The sequence below is a fragment of the Agelaius tricolor genome, unplaced genomic scaffold (genome assembly GCF_023055355.1).
Source record: "Agelaius tricolor isolate 1412-34295 unplaced genomic scaffold, bAgeTri1.0.p SCAF_1, whole genome shotgun sequence".
In the NCBI taxonomy this organism is placed as follows: Eukaryota; Metazoa; Chordata; class Aves; order Passeriformes; family Icteridae; genus Agelaius; species Agelaius tricolor.
This window is the reverse complement of record NW_027269261.1, coordinates 110,140,744-110,155,834: the sequence shown is the minus strand read 5'-3', so window position 1 is coordinate 110,155,834 and position 15,091 is coordinate 110,140,744. Positions and strand designations below refer to the sequence as shown.

Here is a 15,091-nt window from a genome sequence, read left to right as displayed (position 1 = left end):
AATCCTCACCATCCAAAGCTACTAGAGGAGTTCTCTTATTAAACATCCTCATTCCCTTCTTTGGAAAAAAAACCAGGAAAAATGAAAAAAAAAAAATTAACTGCATAGAACTTTCACAGCAATATTTAAACCAGTTACATTCCATTTTGCATCAGAAGCAGAACTGAAGCTTTTCAATGAAACTTTAGTGATATATTATTTAAAAGCAGAAAATTCAAGATTTTAATTCATGAACACAGATTTTTTTTTTTTTAGTTGGCTAAGACTGGAGCATGAAAGTCAAAGTCAAACTCACCAACTGGTGAAAAACTACACAAGCATAGGCTGACATTCTGTAACACAAAGAGTAAAGTAGCAAACACAGTTTTTTAATGGTGACCTCCCTATGAATTTTGTCTTAAATAATCTCACCCATTTCATGGCAAAACAAACCAAAAAGTTGTTTGGGGAGCTTTACTGAGGCATCCCAGCTCACCATTGACAGAAGAAATCATTCAGCATATCCAAGATCTCTTGCTCTGCCCGGCCAGCATCACTTCCTACTACAGACCCTTCATGCATTTATTAAAATGAGGTACCATAACAATAGTTTTGATGCAAATTTCTGGTTTTTTTAAGTGCTGAGATGAGGGGAAGGAGAGCAAAGAGCATCTACTGTATATGGGTTCATTACCATTAGCTTCACTGATAGTTTAACCTGTTTCCTAATGAAAGCAAAAAACCCCCACCGTGTCTCTATTAAAAAGCCATCAGATTTGGTATCCTGGTGACACTTTAAAGAGCACATTATGTGGGAAAACAAAATAAACATTTACCCTGGCAAATGGAAGTGAATTTGGGTTTTGACATACTTGGCAGGAAGGTAGAATTATATTCATGTCAAGTATGCAGAAAAACTAATATAATATTTAAATATTTGCTTAAGTAATATAGAATTTAAACCAATGTTACATTAGAAGTAACATTTTTGTGAAATATTTTAAAGTTTTTTAGTATTGGACATGCCATGAAAGTAATACTTTCAGCTGAAATTTCAGCCTTCTGCAGCCTTTGTTACACTCTCCCTTCACTTGTAAGGTGGGAAAGAGTCCTCACCTTCCACTGACAAGTTTTTATTTATATTTCCAAGACAAAGGCAGTTCTTGTGCTGATGGTTTAAACTGATAATGAATATATGCAGCGTTCCAAAGAAACAACCCTGGAGAATCGGAATCTTACAAATATTGATATAATGAGCTAATGTTAACACCACCTCAGCTCAACCCTACAGCAGACTTCTACTGTTCCATACATGCGTGTGATTATTTTAAACATCCTTTAGTTTGCAACAAGACTTGATTCAGTGAAGACAGATCTTCGTATCCCTCAGAAAGTACCTGAATGCCAATGACCTCTGAAATTCTCAAATACACTCAATAATGCAGCACTAATTAATAAATAGAGCTGGCTATGGGATGCTGGTTTTAGTTCCAAAAGTAAGGATTTTGATGTACTGTCTAAATATACAACTACTGGACCTTCCTTTTTCTAAATTTGAATTCATATTAGCTGCACATACCCACATAAAATTTTACCAGTGCACCACAGCTATAATTATGAAATTATAGGTAGAATATTCTGATTTACTAAGAGTATTTAAAAATATTTATTTATGATTCTACAGTTTATTCTATTCCTTTCATTTATTCTATCTATGACTCCATAATTTAAGAAAAAGCTTTGCCTAATTTTATATCATTTGAAGGCACATGCATAATTAGAAAATATCTTGAAACATTTTTAAATTGCCATAATATTATAAAACTCAGAGCAATAGCACCAGTCTTCAGTGTAATTGCACACTGTAGAATTACATGAATTTAAATCACTTTAAAATAATTCATTTAAATGAAACCTGATTTGTAAATTTAATTATGAGCTATTAAACTAACTGCTGGGATTTTCAGTTTTTCTAAATCAGCACAGCCTCTCTGAGCCCCATCATAGGAGAGCAGTCACTGCTTTATTTGTAATCATCAATTAAAAGTGTCATAAAGAGTATTCAGACTGTCAAAAAAAAAAAAAAAAGGAAATTTGGGGAATTTTAGTTTTCTTCTTTCTAATTTGCAGTGTCTGATACGCAATTTTTTATGCTGCATTAATAATGGCTCTTGAATATAATATTCATTCAATCAGTCAGTACAGAAATAAACATCAGGACACAGTTCCCTGCACACATTCTTAAAATTGCTTATAGTGAAAAGAATCCCTTTCAAAGGAGTTAGCACCTTTCAATTCAGCATGCAAAATATTTAGTCAATTCCAGAAGGGGAAAAGAGATACCATATAGAAAGAATTCTTCTTTTTTATTTTTTTGGTTCTACTTTTATGCTACAGTTGGTTTTTTAAAGGCAGAAAGCTTTGAATTCAAGAACTTTGGAAGAATTCCTCCTGAAAAAAAGCCCTGGCTTTTTTCAAAATCAGCTATATAAATATTAAATACATGCCACAGTTAAGATTGATATTCCTGTTGATGGTCACTGAAAGCTTTGTAAATTTAATGTGAAAATGGAAACTATTTCGTTTTTGAGAGTCAAAACCTGTTCCCATTTCTAGGGATTTCTGACATCTGTTTAGATTTTTCCTGGATATCTAGGTTAACCAAAATGGAGGATTAGGGAGTTTTAGGGAGGTGAAGAGGTTCCAAAGTGAATCAAAGATCTATGAAAAAAAGAAAAAATTAAATAGCTACATAGCCCTACTCAGAAGAATGCAAAAATGTTTTCAGTTCAAAATATTACAATTAAAAATTAAACATCATTAGGATGCAAAGAACAGTATCTTTAATACCAAGATTCTGAGGCACAGCTTGGAAGATTGAAGTGTATTTAGAATTAAAGGTGTAGCAACACGAACAGCCACGGTCTAGCATCAATTACTTGACTGTGCTGTTAGAAGCTGCCATAGACTCTCATGCCATCACACAACCTGGAGAAAAATTACTCTTCAATGGTGGTACCTTGAATTTCTCAGGGTTTCTGAATTTTTCTGACTTTTTTTGAGTCAAATTTAGCATCTCTCAAAGATGCCACTGCCTCTGCAGCATTTTTGTCTCTTCTTTTAAAATTCCAGGGTACCAGTACTGGCAAGGCACAAGAGCCATCTCACCAATTCATTCCTCTAAATTCAGGAAGCAGAAACCAGATCTCCAGCCTTGAGGTATGTCAAGAGTTAACTCCCCTTTTAAGAAGGGTGTGATTAGTAGGTGGAAATCTGCCTGACTTTAGTATATCTGAGGATGCTATTACAATTTTCAGATATAAAATAATTGGCTGATGATACGAGCTGACAGCTAATACATCTACAATAAACACAAAAAAAGTCATTTCCAAGCGGATGTAGGGAACGTGTTCCGTTTCCAGACTGTTTGATATGGTCTGTGTAAGGAGTGAGGGCTCAATACCAGATGCTGGATGTTCTACAAGCTTTTTCTGCAGATGTCTGCAGCCTGAGAAAATCAACAGTGCTTTGAATAACACCCCCAGTAAAAGCATCTTCTTGTCAGAGTCGCTGTATGATATAGGATATGGATCCCACACAAGTGGATGAACTGATTTTAAATAATACCATCTGACAATGGGGGAGAAAAAACTCTCAGTAGGTCTGACAAAGTCCTGGAAATGGCTGTTAGCCTTGGGAAATAAAATCCAGCCCCCTGACAGAGACTACCCGTCCTTCTTTTGTTTGATCAAATGGAAACCCAAACTTAATGATTGCTTCCGAAGTGCCGGAGGCGAAGTTTCAACAGCACTTAAACACTGCTACCAAGGAGTCCCTGTCCCTGCCCCTCACATGTGCCACTCAAAAGCAGAGTGTGGAAAAGATGTTAAGGAATTATCTGAGAATAAAATACATGCATCAGTGTATTTTTTGTATGACTACTTTGCATTGCATTCTTGTAGAAATGTCTTATAGCACACCAGGAGTGTAGCACACACAATACAGACACCAAAGAAGATCCTGTGCTCTTCCTCATGCCAAAGAAATTCCAAAAGCCTGCCACTATCTCCATAAAAAAGTTAAGAGCTACTTCTGAACACATAAACCCACACATTCAACTGTGGCCCCCTACTTCACCAAGATCTTACTGAATTCACTGATAATAATGAAATATTATCTAAAATTTCATCTCTATCTAAAGTCAGCATTTTTGCTAGTAACAGTATATTATGGTCTTGTCCTCCATGAAAATTTAGGTCTAGCTGTAGATGTACTTTGTCAAGCCAAAGAGGGAGCAATGGCTAATTTTTGTCATGTTTTAAAGTTATTTTAATGCAAAACCCAGATTATTAAAAGGCCGAAATATTGATTACAAGAATGTCTGTAAGAATAAACTCTGCATATGCACTCCATGAGGGCTTTATGTAAGGTAACGACCTGAAAATGAGATCTGCTACTGTTTTTCCTCTTTATCCAAATGAAAAGAACCTTTTCTGACCCATTTAATAAAAGCATATACCTGACTAGGTATCTTCAATTTTTACAAAGATGGGAGAGCAGAAAGAGAGAATAGAGAAGACAAAATTTAAAGTTTGAGGGGCTAAAGATCCAATGGAATCCTGCTGCCTTGGGTCAAGTGCATAACCTATGGCAGCACATTACCCATGCTGTTCTGTGAAAATGTTGTGGGTCCTTTTTCTGGTGGATTGGGAGTGGATGCATCTCCCATTTTGCAACATGCAGAGCTTAATTGTATTTTACCATTTCAACAGACACTTAGGAAGCTTAAATCTTGCTGCTCCTGGTTCCTTTGCTGCACCAGATGTGTGAAGCTCTTCCCAAGTGCAATTTTGCACAGCAGCCAGATCATATTCTTACGGAAGAATACAGCAAGCAACATTATAGATAAAATAAACCACAGTGACCGAGACAAAATGAAAGACAGAAAACCCTGTTCCTTATGTACATAAAACATCTATTCCAGGAAATACCAGCAGCTACAGATTACAGAAAGTGCAGAAGCTGGAAAGTCCAATTATATGCTACCTAGATTTTTAAACAGTTCTTAGAAATCTGAGATGGTTTGTCATCTATTTGCTTTATAAAAGCTCTTCTATTTCCACCCCATCGGCCATTTTAATATCTGAAATGGGAAACTTCAGTGCAGGATCACAAGATGGTAGAATAATTTAATCCAGAAAATTTTTGGGCCTTCCAGAGATCTCTAGTTTGACTCTGCTCAAAAAAGGTCCAATTAGATCAAGTGGCTCAGCACCTTGACCAGCCAAGTTTGAGGTACCTCCTAAGACGGAGACTTCCTCATCTTCTCTGGCCAACCAGTTCCAATCTTTGATCAGAGCAGTTTTTCTCCTATTAGGTATCAGTTCAAGTTCTGTTCTTTACCATGCACATCCAAGCAGGGTCTGGCTCCATCTCCTCCTGTCATTAGTTGGAAACAGCAATGAAATGTCCCTTTTGCCTCCTCTTTTTCAGGCTGAGAAGCTTTTGTCTCTCAGTCTTTCATCATATGTACCCCCTATATTTCTTGGTGACCCTCTGCTTCAGTATTTCAAAGTCCTTCTTGTATTTGGCAGCACAAAATAGGCCACAGATTCCAGATGTGGTCTCACAAGTGCCAGATCATGGGGAATCATTGTTTCCCTTGACCTGCTGGTAACCTCTGCTGACACAGCCCAGCACGTGGCTGCCCCACGCGCTGTACCCTTGCATGGGGTTACAGCATCCACATTTACTACTGCTGACCTTCGTGTCAGCCTATTTCTCCAGCCTGTCAACAAGGTCCTTGTGAATGCCAGGCCTGCTTTCCACACATTTGACTGCTCTGGATTGTGACTCAGTATTTATTTGCCATGAAATGAATTACTGCTTTTATTTAGTTTGTAAGATCCAGCAGCTAATCATGTCTGAGTTGAATGCATAAAGACAATTATAGAATCTACAGAATAGTTTGGATTGAAAGGGACCTTAAAGATCCCTGGTTCCAATCTCCTGCCATGGGCAGGGACACCTTCCACTATCCCAGGTTGCTCAGAGCCCCATGCAACTTGGCCTTGGACACTTCCAGGGATAGGGATGACTCCTCTGGGCAACCTGTGCCAGTGTCTCACCACCCTCACAGTAAAGAATGTTCTTTCTCATATCTAACCTTAATCTCACCTCTGTCAGTTTATGCTTCAAGAAAATGCAGTACAAGGGGAGGCAACCACTCTGGTTCTGAAATGTCCTGTGCTCACTTTAGTTCCTTCCTGTTAATTTATATAGAAAACTGATGAAAGTAAAATCACATTAACCTGCATGCTTGTATTCTTCATTAAACTTGTGTTTTTATTCTTACTCTCAGTACTAAAATCACATCCCCTATGAAAAAATCTGCCAGAGGTTCCTATCTTAGGGATAGTCTGTCAGGTTACAAGTGCAGCTTGTAGTTATAAGTCCTATCAGAATAAGCTTTAAAACAAAAAATGCTGGTAGTTCTCATTCCCCAGGAAGCAATGTGTTTACTATTGGATTACCTTAATGACCTTCACCTCACCAACAGATCCTTTGACTTTCCTTGTGATATCTGAACTTAAGCGCAAATATAGGTGGGAAAGTTTGGCCCCTTGTGGCTTTGTAAATGTGAACAAAAAAATGACAACATTTGACCACAGTAACTGGGTAATAGGTAATCAAATCTTGTGAAATGCTGGATTTTGGTCTGGAATTCACTGAAAGGAAGATGACAATATGGAGATAGAGACTATTGAGTGAATCGAGTGATTCTCAATTTTTTTCTTAAATGCCTGCGGTTCATGAAATCCTCTCTGACTTCAATGAAATAGTAATATTCACAAAATCCTATGTGAATGAAATCAAATACTATGGACAGCATAGCCCAGGAACCAGCAAACTGACCTCTTTATTTCTGAGGAGAAGAACTGCACTTGTCTTGGTTAATTCTGTGGTGAGACGGAAAAACAAAAAAAAATAAAATGCCAAACCAAAACTAAAAGCAGAAAAAGAAGAATTAAATATACAAAAGGAGAGACAGAACAAATCTCTGTTTTGCCCAGGTTCCAGCAGTAGCAAGGTATGATCAGTATAACTACAAAACTAGCTTATGATAACTATTTTCAACAGTCATACAGCACCCAGTGATCTGTGGCTCAAGCACTTCTGTAACCAAATGCAACATCTTTGTATTCAATAACCCTCTATAGATTACTCCCCCCTTTAAGTGGTGCAATTCAATAGATCTGAGCTCATTTTGGCTATATTTAGTTGGAGTGCAGCCTGAAAACTATTTCCAATGCTCCTCTGTGCTGTCTGTGTGCTGCAGACTGGCTGGAGAGGCTCTGATGACACACAGTTTGCTCAGTCTGCTGTTAGAGGGCAAATTCCAGTGAGAAAGAAAAGGATTCTCAGTCATTTTGTGGGAGGTATTTGCAGGGTAAACCCATGGGCCTGATTCAAAGCAGGTTTTAGTTCCTGGCTGGAGTTTAATACTGGGAAAGACAGTGCTAATCCCTTAGTGGATATACAGGGTAAGGAAAGGGAAAAAGGGTTCTCTGCTCTACCTCTGATGTCTAGAAATAGGAGATAAATGAACCTTCAGATAAATGAACCTGGCACAGCCTTAGGCCAAGGGTCTTGCATCAGCCTCCTATGGATGAAGCAGAAACAATTCCTTTCCTTTATATTGGCTTGTGAGTGATCTTCCCTCTCTGTTAAACCCAGGACCTTGCCTGTTACACCTCACACCCTTCTTTTCTGCAGCAGTTGAAACAGAAGAACACCCTCAACTGCCCTCTATTTCATGCCATAGAGAGCCTTCCTCTATTGTCTTCATTTGTTAGAAGGTATTATTTTCTTCCACAGACAGATTTTTGTGATTGGAAACTTTAAATGGAAGGAAAGAGAAATTCAGGGGTGTCCTAGAGCTTGGTCACACAGTGGCTGACAACCCAAGGTGCTCCTGCCTATGGAGTTTTCCAGATGGGACTGAGGGGAGCAAGTGTTTGTGAAGATTGCTGCCAAAAATACAGGGTCTCTGTGCTGACATTTTAGTATCACTCAGAATAATACTGCATTTGAAATTCTTATATAATTTTAATTTGTGTTACAACTCCATGGATTTTTGAGTTTTGTGAATCCTGTGCAAAATAGTCTCAAAAATGGTTTTATGCAAGTGATGAGTTCCTTCTGAAAAACTTGAGAGGACAGAACTGTTCTCAGTGTAGACCTGGTTGACATCTTACCATAAGAAATTAACAGTTGTTGTTTCCTCTTCATTTAGAAAGGACCTCAATATTAGGCTTAGTGGAACTTAAAAGACAGCCATTTGCTACATAAAGGTTCAGAGATCTGAAAAAATAACTTCCACCCTAAAGTATCTGAGTTACAGCCTGTCCTGTAGACAAGATTTGCATTATTGCACCTCTTAACAACCTCAAAAATACAAATGGCTATTAGCACAAATGTAATTACTTTAAATTACAACAAGAGTTTCAATAACCTCCTACCAATGGGACCTTTGTCAGAATTCAGCATCAATCCTTGTTCCCAATTCTCCAAAGTTTACATAAAAAATAACTCTGTCATGAGTAGCAATACAGGGTGATAAGTAGAGCTAAGCAACATGTTAAACATGTTAAAATACACTCAGAAGAAGAATGCTTTGTTAGTCTTGTATTTGGCTCCTAATCAAATGCTCCATGGAAATACTATTTATAAGCATGTGTGTCTACATTTAATCAGAGATATAAATAATATATATCTATAAAGTTTCCTTCCAGAATTTGAGACACAGTCATTTGGGTGTCAAAACTACAACAGCCCTGAATCTTCCTCTTCCTCAGAGAAAGTAAACAGTGGCAAAAAAATACTCAAAGAACTAAAAGACAGAAAAGCAAATAACACCTTGCCCTCCCAGCAAAGCTGCCTAGATTTGCAGTATGAGCAACACTCACTAAAATGCTCAAAAACCCCATGACTGAAGATCCAAACAAACAGGCCACTCTATGTAACCATAGCAAGCAACCCCAATGTGAGAAAAAGCCAATAATGTTAGATTTAACAGTGGAAAAAGTTGATTGATACTGGCTGTGACAAGAAATCTTTTCCACTCAGGGGCTTTTTCCCATTCCAAGAGAATGACACAGCATTTACAGCCATACAGATAATAATAAAAAACTGTTCCTGTTTATTTTCTGTTTACTTTTAACCAATTCAATCACTGCCCAAGAGAAACAGCACTTTCCCACTATCCCAAACATTCCCAAGCAATGTGTAATCAGAGAAACCATTAATACCACCAGGCTTATTTTTATACCAAATAATGCTTACAAATTCTTTGATGCCAAAACAGCAAATTTAGAGTTGAGTTGCTACCAGTTGTGCTTTGCACTCATCTGGAAACACTTGGTGGACTGATGCAATGGAATTAATTCCTTCTATATTTGCATTCCTAACTTCCATTTTGCAGTATTGAAAAAAAAGCTCCATTGCTAGAGAATAAAGTTTTTTTTGTTGATTGATGCTTCATGTAAGTTCTTTTTAATCTTGGCATCTGTAAATGAAAAGCAGTAGACAGTATATAGGGAGCTGGTGTGACCCTAAAGTCTATTTTATATCATAATTACAAGGGTTTTATAACATCAAGGTCCCACAGCACACACAGATTTTGAGTCTCCAAAGAGAATCATCCTGGAGGCACTTGAAGTACTTTTCTTAACATCTGATGAAGTACACTGAAATGTAACTCAGATGTTTCTAGGAATAAAAATTGGAAAAAATAAAATTATTTCTACCTCTGATCTAAGAAATTAACTTCCCCCTGGATTTTTTCCTTCTCATTTCTGAGTACAGAAGCCAACCTCAGTTTCTGGGATGTTTAAACTTTTAGGCAGGTACCACTAAGTGAAATTCAGCCCAACTGGTGGAAGTGATGAATGGAGCTCTCAAAACAGCTTAAGGGAGTGGGAAAATGAGATCCTGGTCTTGCTTTCCTCACTGTACCAGGACTCTTGTGTCCTTGGACAGGAATTTGAGTATGTTATTTAACCACTATAAATCCTTTTCTATTCTTGGCCAGGACTCACAGGTGAGGATGATACTGGTTTGCATTTAGGGCTGCAATTATTTAGTCCATAAAAATTGCAAGATTTAAGGGATTTAATGTTACAGCTTGTCCTTCTGTCCTGCCACTGGCATCGCTTTGCCAATTTTTGACAATGTTTGGTAAAGAACGGTACAAAAACCCCATAGGGATTACAATATCAAATCTTACCCAAGAATACATTATTTCCTAAGGTGTAGATGTTAAAATCAAAGAAGGTTTATGGTCAATAAACTGTGATTCTAAAAAGTAATAATTTATTTGATTTGGGCACAATTTTGGGAGATAACAGAAGCCAGCACTCAACTAAATCCAAAGATTCTGTCCCAAAATATAGATTCTGTCAACTTGAATCTGATTTCAGCAAGGAAGTCAAAAATAATTATTTGAAAAGAAAAATAGATATATTATCAAAATTGGAGAGCAAAAGAGACATGCACTGAGAATTGATGCTTGGTAAAAGAAAACTTCTTACTTTGTCTTCCAGCATGCAGTTTCTATTAAGTGTGTGTTGTCTCTACTTTCCATATGGGCTTTAAATCAGATACTCCCTAAAGACTAATGACCTGCCCTCCCACACTGGCATAATTTTGGCCAGTGAAATGAGCATAGTGGTACTAAAAGGTTTCAGAGTTCTTCCTAAATCACTTCCTGATTGTTTTCTCTGTACATCTTTTCCAAATTTGTATGATGAATTTGAGAACTTCAACACCATCTTCCAGATCCACCCTGTAAAGAAGAGCTCACAGTTGTTTACTTTTCTCTGATTTATGCATTTATGCCCTCCAATTTTCACTCTCCCAATTAAAAGACCCCAAGTCCATGCCTTGTGTCCAAGGGCAATCACCACAGAGCAACCTCTGTCCATGCTAATGATCTCCTAAGAGAGTGGTCACACCCAAACGATGCGGTGGGGAGAGCTCCTGGCCTCTCTGCCTCCCAGGAGTTTACAGTCATAGAATGTTTTGGGTTGGAAGGGACCTTTAAAGACCACCTAGTCCCTCTGCCCTGCAGAGAAAAGGGATATTTTCCAGCAGATCAGATTGCTCAGAACCCCTTCCAACCTCACACTGAACGGTTCTGGGCAATTTGTGTCAGTGCCTCACACCCTCATTGTAAAAAGTTTCTTCTTTATGTCTAAACTAAATCAACCCTCCTTTAGTTTAAAGCCATTCTCCTTTGTCCCAGCACTTCCCAAGTCCCTCTCCAGCTCTCCTGAAGCCCCTTCAGGGTCTGGAAGGGGCTTTAAGGTCTACCTGGAGCCTTCTCCAGGCTGGACACCCCCAGCTCTCTCAGCCTGGCTCCACAGGAAATGTGCTCCAACCCTCTGAGCATCTTCATGGTCTCCTCTGGACCTGCTCCAACAGCTCCTTGTTTTCCTGTGTTGAGGGCCCCAGAGCTGGACATTGTCTGGGACAATGTGACCTTGCTCAGGTCAAAGTATGATCACTCAAAAGCTGCTGATGATACTCCAGCAGGAAGGAATCCTCATGGTCACTGTGTAGGTTAGTAATTTACTGTAAGTCCAACATATTTCTAAGACTGAAACAGAGTGAACTCCCAGAGCACAATTCCTTGTATCTCAAGATGCAGTTTGGTGTGTTCTGAGGTCTTGTGCAAATACAAATTAACTCTGTCTCAAAAAAGACAAAACTAAACAGGAGTAATTAAAAAAAATGTAAAAAACTATATATTCTACCTACACTTTAATGTGATCTACCATCTTTTGCACAGAGCCCATTGCATTGCTGCGAGCTTTAGAGACTTCTCACTAAGACAAGATACTGGTGAGCAGCACTAAAAAAATGACATCCAAAATGAACATCCTAGAATAAAAATAGGCATCTGCAGTTTTTAAGTATCACTTCAGCAATTGAATTTATATTTAAATATCAATTCAGCAATTCATAGGACAATAGACCTTAAATCATAGAATCATAGGATACTTTGAGTTGGAAGGAACCTAAAAGATCACCTAGTTCCAACCCCCCTGCAAAAGAATCAGAAAGTAGGGATTTAACTTGGATTTTTTTACCATTTTGCTGGCTTCAAGCCTGCTTTAAGGTAGTCTATTCTTGTAGGGAAGTTATCTTCCCTCCACTGTTTATTCAAACTTGCAATGTACTATGAAAGCATTATGGCAGCTACTGCAACTGAATTATTGCCATATAACATGTGAGTGTTGGAAATGTATCCTTAAACTAGCAGTCAGAGTGACAAGTGAATGGTGTTTCCCCTAATCCTATGGGAACTCAAGTGAAACAGAGCACTCAAAGCATGATGCTCTAGGAATTCTTTTGTGTGTCAGTCCAGACTTCTGATGGGAAGACTTTTTCTTGGAGGGTGAGAGTATTAAAGCTATAAAACAAATGATAAAAAATGGATATTTAAAGAATGAGAGAGATGTCAGCTTTGCAGTGACATTGACTGAAGTTCTTAAATAGCTACACTTGATTTAATGACATGACATGAGAATGTGATAGTGGTTCTCACAGAAAAAAAGCAGCAGAACTGAAGTTACTATTCACAAAATCACAGCCAAATCTGCAGTTTGTTTAACTATGGTCAGGAACCTGAGAGGTTCAGAAGAGCAACATAAGGACACAAGCACCTAAAACTCCAAGTCTACTTGAACTGCAAAATAAGGAAAAATTCAAAGATTTTAAATGAACAGGGACATTTTTGCCCCACCAATTCAGCCACATCCCACAGGAATACCACCTCTCCTCTCTAAATGATTGCTAAGAGACAGAGGAAAGCCAAATTGCCATCCTCTTGCAAGGTGTCAGTTACTGTGGATTCTGTCATAGTACGGGCAAAGGAAGGGAAGTTGAATTCCCAAGCACCACCAGCTCTGGCTATTCCACAGCCCAACCTGTGCAATAAAAAAGGAGTGTGGGAGTGTGGGTAGATTGCCACCACATGTGTTATTCTCAAGAGACTGGCACACATTATGCAGACCAGTTCTGTGATCCATCTCTCCTTCCCGTGCAGAGTTCAGTTAGATCCAGGAATGAGAATCACTTTTTCCATCTATAAATGTTCTTACTCTGAGGAGCAGCATGTCACTGGTGCTTTACTGCTGTCTCAGGAGAGTAGGATAGGAACAGTTATGAAGTGAGACAGAGGTGCTATTCCAGTTTTTATTTTGTTTTGATTTTGCCAATACAGTTGGCTGGTTTGCCTCTACTTAATGCTATTATTGCAGTTTTTATAAAAAGTCATCTTATCACAATGTATTGATAAAATAATCATGTGTTATGACAAAGTAGTGTGAAATCTGTTCTTAATTTCCACCCTGTAGAAAGAGTATTTTAATAGCATTCCACCTTGGATCAATGTCCCTTTGCACATTGCTGGTATTGCCAGAGACATTCCCTTTGCTTCAAATTAAAATCACGGGGTACACCAGTAAATTCTATAGACAATCATAGATGAGTGTCCTTTGCTTTTAATATGGCAGTGCTGGTGGCTGTATTTCAGTCAAAGAAGTGTAGAATTGTTTGCTCTCCTTTGGTAATGTCCCAAAATGGCTCAGAGCTTTCCTGACTCCTCTGTGGTGCAGATATGGAATGGACCCCACAGCACTGCAGGCAACAACATGAAAGCTTAGCTCTAATTTTATGAAATGCTTTAGAAAGAATGAGTATAAACAATATTTGCATTTTGTATCATAACTAAAACCATACTGCTAAACAATCATATCCTGTTTAGCCCATAATGACATCAGAAATACACATTTATCATCTATTCTGGACAGCTTAGCATGATTTTGGCCCAAGGCAAAGTGGAACTGAAATCCTTTATGGTTGTCCAAACCAAGAGAACCAAACATTTCTGAGGTAATTGATACCTAAAAGGAGCACTGCCCTTAGATTGAAGTTCATGATTTAAGTACACTAATTCCTTAAAAAACCCTGTTAAATTGTCTATTGGATTTCCTCTAGAATTTAGTGTGGATTAAACAATCTACTGAAGAAAGAAAATGTGATACAGGAGATTAGCCCATCCACTAACAACTCTTTCTTTAGGAATGGATCACATTTCCTACTATCTTTGCTTCCTGTCCACTCACCTCAAAGTGACAAGAAAATCCCAAACAAAACAAAGCCACAAATACATTAAACATTTTGAGCAGCATGTTTCAAACAGTCTTTCATGTTTTGTCATTAGATTTAGAGACTAATAAGAAAGGAAGTAGATAGTACTGGCTTCATACCTGTATATAATTCCTTAATGTATTCTAAAATAAGACCTTGATTTTTTCTTTTTTTTTTTAACATAGAAACAGGTCAAGAGTTCACAAAATGTAATTAAGCCAAGCAAGAGAGAAGAATTACTTTTTATATTTAATGCACACACACACTACAGTTCATGGATTACAGTCTAGTGACAAGACCCAAAACATATACTCAATGAAAGGAAAATATCTGATTACAGACCCACATTCCCTGACAGAAAAACATAGATTCAGATTTTCCATTGTCTACAACAGAGAACTTCATACTTTTATCAACTTGAGAAGCTTTTTAGACCTGAAAAATACTATTCTGTAAGAACAGAAGAGAGTGCAAAGTCAAGCACATAACACATTCATTCAGAAGAATGCTGTTATCTATTTCTGTGTGTACAAGCTCAAAGGATTTGCCTGCCTTTATGTAAAACATAACATTCTGCATAAATAAATAAGTAAGAGGTTGAAGAAGAGAAACCATCATTTTCCAAAATACAAACAGTGGTTGGATACAACTGTTCAATGACACAAATTCTTAGCTGGGGGGAAATGGGACTTGTTCCTTAAAAAATTCTTAGAGAGAAGTGGTTCTTCATTAGGTTTTGATTTCTTCCCATTGCAGGGCAGAAAGGAGCAGAAAGCAGATTGGAAATTCAAGAGTTCTGAAAAGAGGCTCCATTAAGAAGAAAAAAAGTAGAATTACAACTAGCACAGGATAAAAATTCCATTATTTCTTATAATTTTCCATGAAATCCTGAAAG

The 15,091-nt window shown here is 37.8% G+C and overlaps 1 protein-coding gene across 2 annotated transcripts in view; it reads right to left on the bottom strand.

Moving 5' to 3' along the window:
* Positions 1-15,091, bottom strand: part of SUPT3H (SPT3 homolog, SAGA and STAGA complex component) — a 254,945-nt gene that overhangs the window by 65,534 nt on the left and 174,320 nt on the right. The window lies entirely within an intron of this gene.